The 11,544-nt window shown below is 44.7% G+C and overlaps 1 long non-coding RNA gene across 1 annotated transcript; it reads left to right on the top strand.

The window, feature by feature from the left end:
- The first annotated feature begins 2,169 nt into the window (after positions 1-2,169).
- Positions 2,170-10,069, top strand: LOC100069923 (uncharacterized). Its single transcript, XR_001380870.3, has 5 exons — positions 2,170-3,070; positions 3,322-3,416; positions 7,853-8,037; positions 8,662-8,741; positions 9,846-10,069. It is a non-coding gene; the product is annotated as an uncharacterized lncRNA (long non-coding RNA).
- The last annotated feature ends 1,475 nt before the right edge of the window (positions 10,070-11,544 follow it).

Below are 11,544 nucleotides of genomic sequence, written 5' to 3'. Positions count from 1 at the left end.
TACAGAGTGACTGAGATCTCTGAGGAAGGAGCTGGTCCCAGGCCCCAGGCCCACTCTCAGTCACCTCCTCTGTTTCTCCACAGAGCCAGTGTCAAAGCCCCTCATCTGAGTCAGCATAGGACATAAGGACCCCAGTCACAGAACATAAGGACCCTGTGTATCTGACCTCCCTCACAAATGACACCAGGATCTCCACCCAGTGGTTCTTTAATAACTAGAGTCTGTGGCTGACAGAGAGGATGAAGCTGTCCCAGGATAACAGCACTGTCACCATACACACTCTCAGGAGGGAGGATGCCAGGTTTATCAGTGCGAGGTCTCCAACCTGGTCAGTTCCAGTAAAAGTGACCTCCCCAGGCTGGATGTGAGGTATGAGTCTGATCCTCAGGCCCTCTTACCCTCATCTATGCTATTAAACTCTGAATAGATTTTTTTCTTATCTGTAAAATGATGGTTCTGAAGCATTTTTCAAGTAGAGCTGCTGTAATAGCCAATGATGAAGGTGGAAATTCCATAGAATACTCGCATTGAGTCAATAAATGCAGAACAATGTGAACTGACTTTGTCATTATTGTTGGCTTAAGGTCACATTCCACTCCAGATCCCAGTTCTTGTGGGTCTCACTGGCACCATCGCCACAGCAGAAGGACAGGTGGTCGTTGTGCAATGAGGGGTGGGAGCCCATGATAAGCTCTCAGGAATCACAGCTCTATCCCTCCTCCAGTGGATGGCACCTGGACTGTGACACAGACAGTGGGAATAGATAGGAGGACATCTATGGGGGTATCAACATTGATCTTTTTTCCCCATCTGATTCTTCTCAAAGAATTCCTAAGGTCTTCCTCAGTATCTTTATTTTCATTGCAGTAGACTTATTGTGTAGGATCAGTACAACCCTGTCCTCCTTGTTACTAGAATATCAATGGAAAACTTGCTGGTAGACCCTCAGCTCTGAATCAAATGTCCTAGTGGAAAATGATGCCCATGGGATGAGATATGACCCACACTTTAAGGAGCTAAGTTTGACTTGATGGGTATTTTGGGGATCTGGAGAAGAGAAGATGTCACTCAAAGCTGTAGAGACTGCAAGTGAGGCCTGAGGTTCAGGCTTCTTAGTGTCAAGAGGCTGTTAAAAGTCCCATCTGAGGTTCCTTAGGAAAACCTGCATCAGAGGAAACTGTGTGGTGAGTGTGCAGTCCCACAGCACCTGTGCAAATAATCAGGCCAAATCCAGTGAGAGCAGCCTTGTTTCAGGACAAAGAACACTCTTCCACGGAGACGATCTTTCTTGAAAAGGAAGGTGACTGTCAGAGATCTGTTGTGTTTCCATGGAAAAGTCCAGCAAGCACAGCCTTCTGATGATCAGATTCTGGCCCTGTTCACTGTCTCTCTGCTGTTTTGCACCTCTGTACAAATTGCAGGGAACTGATGGAGATGCAGACTGGGTCTTAGCTGATAGAGACGGAGTTGCATTTCCCTCCCGCTGTGCAGAAAGCAGTTTTGTCATGACCTAGAGGCCTGATATTCCCCTCAGACTCCCTCAACTTTAGACAGTTCTTCCTCACTTTAGGCCTCTGGCCTCCATTTTCTCAGAGCATTTCCTTTAGAAATGTAATTGCAATCTGTCATTGCAGATTCTTTCTCTGCCCTTTTGAAATGTATATGTCTCCTTCAAATTTTCTTCCCGGTTTTAGGACCCAGGGACCTGGAAGGTGCCACAGTGGCTCTAACCCCCACAGTGTCCTCATTCCACACACATTGTCACCTCACCTTCAAGGAACAAGATCACACAGATATTTAAAGATATTTTGTCATAAAACCCAGCAACTCCAGTGTTCAAGCAGTGTGGTGAACACAGGGCAGGGGTCACAGTGAGGAGCAACATCAGCCACTCCCACATTCACAATGGACCACTCTGTTTGGGACCTTCCCTAGCCTTTGGCACAGGCCAAACAATATGTGTCCTTATTTCTTTGCTTTCTTTGCTGTTTTAACAAATGCCATGTGCCTATTCTAAAGAGAGTCCACAAACAGAACCTGGGAAATGGTAAATAGAATCTATCTTCTGGTTCTGTTTCCTTTCCTACTCACTTTGGTCTCTAGGATATTTGGCTGAATCCTTGGAGACCCAGTCACAAGGTGGAGTGTGGGTAAGCAGAGGTAGGTATTGAGGGGTGGCAGGGAGGGGTGGGCTCTGCGCAGAGTCCGGATGAGAAACAGCGAAGCCTGGGTGGGGTTAGGGGGTGTTCAGCATGATTTAGGATCTAGAGGGGCCATGCAGGACGGCTCTCTTGGGGGCTCCAGGATGAAGTGAGGTTTCTGAATGAAAGGCTGACATACTTGTTGAGGGGGAAGCAACTAGAGCTGGTGGGTTGAAGTTGGGGGTGCCTTTCTTCTAGACTTGGATGGGAATGAGGGGTGAGACATAGGGTTAGGAAGAAGGATAAGATTCTTGAAGACTCATTGGTGCCCTGACATTGGGGACAAGAGGAAGTGCCAGATGTACAGGCTGAAGAGGACATGGGATAGACAACAAGGGGGAGAGGGAAGTGAGCATCCAGTGGGGGCTAGGAGTCTGTAGACCAACGAAGGACTGGAGGATGGAGGATACCATGAATACTGAAGATTAGAGCTGAGGGCATTTGGGGAGTCAGGTCAAGAGGGGAGTTTGAGCACAGGGTAGTCAGACTAGAAAAGGGATCTGAGATGGAGCCTAGGGGAATGTGGTGAACACAGGGCAGGGGTCACAGTGAGGAGCAAATTGAGGGCCAGAGTTTTCCACTCTCCAGTTCAGACCAGTTGAGATATGTGCAGGTTGCTTTCAAAGCCTGGGAGCACTGTGGGAAAGCCAGATCTCACCCTTCTACTCCTGAGACCTCTTTCAGCTGAGTCAACAAGTGAACCATGTCCCCATGGAGTTTGTATGTGAGTGAGGCAGGCTGAATAGGAACCTGGGGACAGGCAGGAGAGGGCAAATGTGGAGGTGGGGATTGAGGCAGAATGAAGCTGGAGTACGTGGACTTTTCCTTCTTTGTTGACTTATCAGAGTGAACTTCCTGTGAGTCCATAGGTGAGAGCTGTGTGACAGCTGTCAGTGAGGAGTGGAAGGTGCCGTGGCAGTCTGGAAACCTGTCCTCCTCTAATCCAGGATGTGCCACTGCCATTTGTGATGCATCTGCTCTCCCCACCCAATGTCATGTGATAGAACCCAGGTCATGATGGGGAGTTCTGGCTCCCTGGTCATATTACGTCCCATGTTCAGACACTCCATCTCTCCTGAGTCCTAGAAACAGGTCAGGAGCTGTTTTTCTATTGTTGTAGAAGGCATGGGCTTGCTCATAAGCCTAGGAGTCTGCATGGAATTCTCTCATTAGGTCCTGCTGGAGGCTCCACAAAGCACTTTTCATCGTTCTAATGTAAGTTGGATGGAGATACATATGCAGGAACTTGTCCTTTCCTCTGGAGGGTGTGTCCAGCATGCCCCAGACTATTGGAGGCCTAAAACCTTCATAGCTGTAGCAGATCCCTGAATGGTCACAGATATGGATGGCCCTACAGCCCATGGAACTTTCACATTTGGCTTAAAGTGTTGATAACTAGAGCTGATCCTGTCACTGATGTCATTGTCTTCCATCATCAGTATCAGCAGCCATCCACTTCCACCCTTTGGAGCACATGTGTATTATTAAGGTGTTCAGAATAATGCTATTTCTTGTTCATCATTAGTGGGAAAGCTTCTAGTTCTCACCATTAAGTAAGACATGAGCTGTATGTCTGTAGGTTTTTTGTTTTGGGGGTTTTTATGGTGAGGAAGATTGTCCCTGAGCTAACATCTGTGACAATCTTCCTCCACTTTGTATGCAGGATGCAACCACAGCATGGTTCAATGAACAGTGTGTAGGTCCACACCCGGGATCTGAAGCTGTAAACCCCAGACCACTGAAGCAGAATGTGCAAACTTAATCACTACACCACCAGGCCAGCCCCTCTGAAGATTTTTATGACTTGAGTTTGGAGCAGAATTGACTTGGAGGATGAATTCATCCATTTCCTCTGCTAGGCAGGGCCACCTTCATGGGCTCATAATCTGTAAAGTCACTTAGAAGGGCCTGCAGTAGGTTTAATGCCCTGCTTTTGCCATCTTGAAATTCTTCATGATTTTTTAAGAAGGAGCCCTGATTTTCACTTTTCACTGAGTCCTGAATTTATATAGTTGGTTCTGCCCCTGGGAGTGAACATGGGTAGATGGGCTCCCTTTGGAAAAAGAAAAATTTTGACCTTATTGGGGCAGCACCACCACAGCATAACCTGGAGGGTTGTGAAGAGAGATAAAGAGGAATTGGGTTTTTTCTACTCTGTTTGTGTCATTATAAGTCTCTATCTGCCCCCCACCACCCCTCACCTCTGTAGCTTATAGAGGAAAGTTAGATGTACTTGGGAGATTCAAATTTTGGGTTTCACATCCAAGGGGGAATAAAAGAAATCACAGCTAGTTGGTTCAAATGTGAATAACATTCAATAGATATCATAGAGTCCACACTGAATGTTGGTCTTAGGAAAGCACTGGGAAGACTGGGACAGGAAGGGGGTGTGTTATGGTGATGGGGAAGAAAGGAGCTGAGTCCTCATCTCCCAAGAGGGACGACCTTAGATAATGCCTGAAAGTGGAAAATCAGTAAGTAGCCTCTCAGAACATGTTATTCAGAGATGACTTTGGCTCCATCCAGAGGAGCTGCTGCTGTTTGGGGCTGATCTCCTCAGTGTGGCCCAGATAGGAGATGCCAGGACCTTCCTGTGATCGCTGTGAATAGAAACACAGAGACACTGGGCTTATCACAGCCAAGTCCAGTGTTGTCACAAATACAAGAAAGAGAACATCTGACAGGAGGGATCCAGCACTGGTTTTATTCACACTGTGAATATCAAGAAAAAAATGATAATCATTGTTCTGGCTACAGTGTGCAGCATGACAGGTTAAAATCTCCTTGAGGTTGTATGTCTTTCACATCAAAACAATGTGCCCCCTCTGGGAAAGACTTACACAGCTGATTAAGATTCTTCCAAGAAGCCCAAATGTCTTCAGTCTTTGTCCATATGACATATGATGGGGATCTGTTTGTATTTTTTATATCAAGAGCATAGAATTGAAATGTTATAATCCTTGGTTCATGACCCAGTGAAATCTCCAGTCCCTAAATGGCCTGCCTTCCTTTTCTTAGAGAGATATTACTTATTTAACTTTATTTTTTACTTACATATTTGGAATCAGGCTCTAGTTACAGCTTCCAGAAGATCTCCACAGGCAGGACTGGAAGTTCAGCTCACTAAGGAAGCTCTTCCTACTTCTGGGATGAAAAAACTGTGAAATTAAGACCATATGCTGGTGCCATAGCACCTCTGCAGTATGATTCTTCTACCTTTTGAAAGGGCTGTGTAATCTTATTTCAATAGATGATGTCATTAATTATAATGGGCAATATAATGTCATTTATCTAAAATAGTTCGTTATATTTTTGTAAAAATATTACTTGTATTAAAGATAAGGCAATTATAAGTTTAAAAACAAAATGATTGTGAAACAAAACCATGGACGTTACTTTATAAGCTACTTTATTTGGAAAGTATGAGAAAGTTCATACCATATAGGCATAAATTAGTAACATATGACAGTTAACACCTGGGTAACCACCCCAAGTCATGAACTAGTTCATTGCCAGCTTCAGAAGTGCCTCTGGGTACAGTCCTGACCACGAGCTCCTCCCTTGAACCTGGAAGTGACAATTTCCTGAATTCATGGTCATTCTCATAATTTCCTTCACAGTTCAGCCCACACAGCACAGGTGCTGCTGTCCAATGAGCCTAGGCCACAGTGCCCAGCACCATGAGCCATCCACAGTCACCACGTCCAACCAGATTGGCAGATGTGACACCAACAGTGCAAATGTCCAGGGTGAGAGGCAGTAGGGACTCCCCCACAATGACGGCTGGGGCAGCATAAATAGGTAAAAATAAGGAGACAGAACTTTACCACAATCAAATAAACAGGTTTTGAAAAGGACAGTTTTTGCAAAAGTTTTTTAACATAAATTCTGAACATTTTGAAATACTTTGATACTTGGGAGGCTGAATAATGGCCACCAAAGGTATCCAGAGTCTCACGCCTGGAACCTGTGATTATCCCTTTATATGGCACAAGGGACTTTGCAGGTGTGATGAAGTTAAGGATCTTGAGATGGGAAGAATATTCTCTATCATCCTAATGGAATCCCAGGGTCCTTCTAAGAGATGGGCAGAAAACCAAAATGAGAACCAGATGTCAGGCCGGAAGCAGTGACAGGAAAGGCCTGTGATGCTGGCCTGATGCAAGGAATGAGGACAGTCTCTAGAAGCTGGAAGTCAAGGAAAGGATTCTTCCTCAGAGCCTCCAGAGAGAGCAGTGATCCGCAGACACCTTGTTGTCAGCCAAGCAAAGCCGGTCATTCTTGGGAAACATACAAACGCCAATAGTGACATCAGAAAGTACACATTCCTGCATGTTTCTGCACAGAGGCAGAAACTACCATTTCAAAACTTCTATCCACAGCAGGTACACACAGTATTTTCATTTTTAAGCAATAGGGCCTGAGCAGTCCCTGAATATAAAATAAAAATAAAGACTCTGAGGCATAGAGAGTGTCAGGTGTAGTTCAAGGATGGAGGGTCAGAACCAACCCAGGAGAGGTGGACCCTCTGATTACTTGTCAGTGCCACTCAGAGCAGAGCTCAAGACTGGGGCATGAATGGATTCCAAGGAGTACCTGGGAAGGCAGCCCCTTGGGGGTATGGATGGGTAAAGGCAAAAGAGGTGGCAGGGGAGGGGCAGCCTGTAGAGGGGCAAGGTTCTGTGTCCCCAGGGGAAGTGGACAGAGGGAGGGACAGATGCTTCGGGTAAGGCGGAGGGACAAGATGAGCAGACCCACACAGAAAAAGGGTAAGAGACAGGTGAAAGGGAGACAGAATCTAGTAGGGGCTGGGAGCCCAGGGTAAGGAGGCGTTGAGAGCATCCAGATACTAAGGAGGCAGAGGGTGGAGCTGAGTGCTTGACCATGAGCACCAGGACGGCAACCAGGAGAGGATTCCGGATGCCAGCCTAGCGAGGAGGGACAGAGGGCATGGGATGGGACATGGTAGAGGGACTGGGTTTGCAGAGTAAGGCCAGATCTGGTGAGATGGACAGAGCTGGACCTCAAAGCAGGGTCTGGGATTGGGTCCTGAAAACCTAGAAAATGGAGGAATACCCAGGAGGACTGAGGATGAGCTTGGAGGGAAGGTAACTCTTCAGGGTCAGAGCTATTTCCACACAGTTTTCCTTCTTCATACCTTAAAGAGCTCTACAGTGTAATGTGTTGTTTCAAACACTAATCAAAACTTCCCTGTTAGGATATATTTTTTCCACCATTGGCTGGTTTGTGGCTAAACCTACGAGGATTCAGAATCCTAATTGTGCATGAAGGCAACATGCCCAAATTAGTCCAGTTTTAGGACTTGTCTCCCTCAGGAGCATGGAGCACTCTCCTCTTATAGCACAAAACAAGGTGCTGAGGATATTTTCAGAGGACAGGGACTACCTGGTAGTGGCTTCAAAAGAGCAAAAGAACCTTCAGGACTGGTTCCCTCTGTTGTTGTCTAACATGACAGGGCTTCATATTGTCATTGTAGAGGTTGATGTCTACATGCTTTGTTTGGAATGAGGAGGTTAAAGAGCCAGAGCAGTGCAGGCCACATATTTCCAGGTCAGCCCAGGAGAGGTGTCCCCACTGGGCAGTGGTTCCTTTCACACATTTTCCCCCTTGGGTCTCTCTGAACCCCACAGGGGCTCCTTCTTCTATGACTTCAGATCCATCACCACCCAGCACCCTCACCCATGTGTACCTGGAAGGGCAGCCCCTGCATGCCTGGTCAGTCAGACCAATGCAGGCTGTTATGCTGGACATTAGCAAGACAAAATCTGCAAAGACTCCCAGAGAGAGGGAAAGTCAGTTCAACATGCCCAGGCAGGTGAGTCCAGTGTGGGGACCAGGGCCCAGGGCTGTGTGTGAGGTTCAGAAATTGTGGTGAGAAATCATATCTCTTGGGGAAATGCAAGTCAAAACTACAGTGAGATACCACTGAGCTGAGGTCTGTCTATTAAGGTTTTTTCCCCACTGTTTCTGTTGCCACTTTGATTAAATAGATAGCTAAGCATTGCTTCCTATTTGACCACGTGTTTTAAAACTTTTTTATTTTTTTTATGAACTTCACCCCCAAATTAAAGTCTTTGGACTTTAAAAAAAAAAAAAAAAAGGAAACTTAGAGAATTTCCAATTAGCCCTGGGACTACTCAAGGAAATTTGTTCTCTCTCTTCCTATAAAGCAGATATTAAACTAATTTGGGCTTATTTGGTATGTTAAATTACATGAGAAGCATTGTCAAATAAGTGATAACAAACCTTTTTAGGTGGTATTATGTGGGTAAATGTTATGATTAAGTGTTTTAAAAACTATCAGTCATAATTCTAGTTACTACCGTAAAGTGTTGTTTGTCATGGAAATTGTTTACCAATTGTCATTTTTAGGTCTTTTGTCGATTACAGATAGTTATTGGTTTACTCTGATGCTTTTGCAAATATGTTTCACCTTCAGAGAAATTCATGGAAAGGACTCTGACACTTGCTCTAGAATACAGTTTTCTGATAGACCTTCAGATCATAAAACTGAATCAGGTAAGAAGCTACAGAACTGTAATGGAGAAACTGATGACTTCATGAAACTACTAACAAAAGATCAAGATCAAAAGTTGACCACATGGGACTAAATTAACTAAGGATGATTATAACTTTTATGACTTTTCATTTAAAATATTGCTGATTTTTTTAATGTTTTTTAAGATTTAAGGAAACCTTTTCTCCTTCCTCTTAAGCTAACTATGACTTTCAACAATTTGACAAATAATACTTTTGTAAGCAGAATTGAAACATTTATCTTTTTCTCCCAACTTGATCCCGCCAGAATTTGAAAACTCTTAGTGAGTTTTGTTATTTTCATAGTGATATATTTATTTACACAAGTTCAATAAGAATCTGTTCTCCTTATAACAGGACACAATTGGAAACACTGGTTATATTACCAAAGCTTTGACTGGAAGGTCATATTTGAGAAAAACAGGCATAGACTCAGATATGATCAGACAGCTTTTGAGAAACAAAGATTGGACTTTATGAAATAAAGCCACTTGGAAATATTGGCCTGGTACCTTGTTTACAGGGTTCCCAGCAAGCTTACTGGGTAAGTAAAGAAGGTCATTTATCTGGCAGGTGCAAGGAACCTCAATATTTTGGGGAACCTCAAAAGAAGAGAATACCTCACCCAAATCTGTAGGCGTTACAGGTTTTGTCTGATAAGTCTTTGGCTTGGCTTTCCTGGCCTCAAGAGGCCTTTAAAATTCAATCTGAGATTCCTTATTAAAAGTTCCAGCAAAGCAGGTTTACAAGAGCCTATATGATCAATTGCTATTCTTGCTGCACTTATGTAAATAATTGGGCCAAATTTATTGAAACTAAACTTATTTTGTGAATCAGTTAGTCTTAATTTGGCAACCTTTGGGAAAAATGAGGATGATTTTAGAGAGAAAAATTATGTTTCAGTAGAAACTATAGTACACATTTGCAGATATTAGATTCTAGTTTTGTTAACTGTCTGAGTATTTTGTTTTCTGCCTGTAAATTGAACTGGATCCTGAATTCTTCTAGTCTTCTGAAATATCTGGCTACAAATCTCCAAACTAATGTTTTCGATTTTTTCCCTCATTTTTATTTGAAATCATGGAGAACTAAAACCACCTTTGTTCCTGACCCCTAAAAACTAAAGCTGGACAACTAGATTTAAACTTAAGAGACATCACCACAATAACATGCCTGTTGCTATGTAAGCCACTCAGAAGGATACCTGAACACTCAATGACATCATCAGAAACACTTCAAACAGCAAAAGATGCTCCGACTCTGACATCTAAAAATCTTCTTGACTGGCTGCCCCCTAGGCTCAGGAACTGGTTTGTAATTTGCTCCAAATATTAACCTTGTTTTTCTTTTTGTTTCCATAGAAATGCCTCTATTAAATACTTGATTCCCTACTTCCACAGTATAGGCCTAGCTTTGGGGGCCCACCTGCATCACTGCCTCCTAAAATGAATTTAACTGGACTGATCTATTATCAGGACAATGAGATGGAACAATCTACCATCTCAGCTTCTGGACTATGAAACTTCTTAAAGTTTAAAAGGTGGGGTTGTGGGGGGTCAGAATTGGCCACCCCAAAATGTGTCTCTTTGGCGTAAGGATTATTTGGGGCTGGTTACTTTTAAGAAACTACAGACAGGGGAACAGCTCTGAAAACCAAGTAGAAGTTGTCCTTTGTAAGAGACATTTATATTTGTAAGGGAACTTTCATTTGTGAAGTTATCTCCCTCTCTGTACCAGGAATAAGAGGATGACCTTATCTCTAGAAACTCTAATCAATGTGGAAGGCAAGGACTTAAATCTGCATACTAACCTTACTGTTTACTGTGCTTTTCTGGTAAATTCCAATAACTGACTCCCCCTACCCCCAACATTGTCCTCTGTCTTTAGCTGAAGATGGTATTTAAGCTGGCAGCCTTGGCCACATGGTCAAGTTACCCAGTTTTCCTGAGTTTCTTCCATGTATACATGTTATAAAGCTTTGTTTGATTTTCTCCTGTTATTCTGTCTCATGTCAATTTAATTCATGGCCCAGCCAGAAGGATCTAGAGTGGCTAGAGGAATTGTCTTGCTCCCTGACACACCTCTATGACAAGAGGTCCTGGTGTAGCTCTGGGGCTCATCATTTGAAGGGAAAAGCCAGATGGGGATGAGAGAGAGAGAGGGTGACTGTGTACCCCCACCCTGAGCTATGGGGACTACTCAAGACATGATGCCCCAGGCTTGTGCTTGTCCAAAAAAGGGCTTGCGTGTGTGTGTGGGGGGGGGGGGTGAGGAATCACTGCTGAAGAATGCAGTGGACTCAGCAATTCCCAGGGAACAAAATATAGATAGAAGGGAAAGAGAAAGAAGGGGACAGGGAGGCTGGAATAGGAGAGGGAGGAGGAGGGACTTGGGCAGAGACCCCGCCCCCAGCCCACATGACTCAGGAGGCTCTCCTACCCAGGAGGAGGCTCAGCACAGAGCACAGAAGGACAGCAGTGCTTGTGAGCCTTTCTGGGGCATAAGCTCTTCTCACGGAGGGAAGGTCAGAGCAAGCAGCAGACGCCATGGAGACCCCTTCAGCCACCACCCACAGAGGGCACATCCTACATGGGTTCCTGCTGGCAGGTGAGAGAGGGCAATTCCCTGAGGGGGGCTGGAGACGGGAGAACAGAGAACTTCTGGGGTCTCCTGGGGAGGACAGGGCTCTGAGAGGGGACAGAGGTCTTCTGTTTGGACACGATGGGAGAGGACATGGGAGCAGAGTAGGATGGGGAAAGGGGACCCAGCAAAAGGAAAATCTCAT

The sequence above is a fragment of the Equus caballus genome, chromosome 10, assembly GCF_041296265.1.
Source record: "Equus caballus isolate H_3958 breed thoroughbred chromosome 10, TB-T2T, whole genome shotgun sequence".
Lineage (NCBI taxonomy): Eukaryota > Metazoa > Chordata > Mammalia > Perissodactyla > Equidae > Equus > Equus caballus.
The sequence above is the reverse complement of the archived record's forward strand: the minus strand, read 5'-3'. Positions and strand labels throughout refer to the sequence as shown.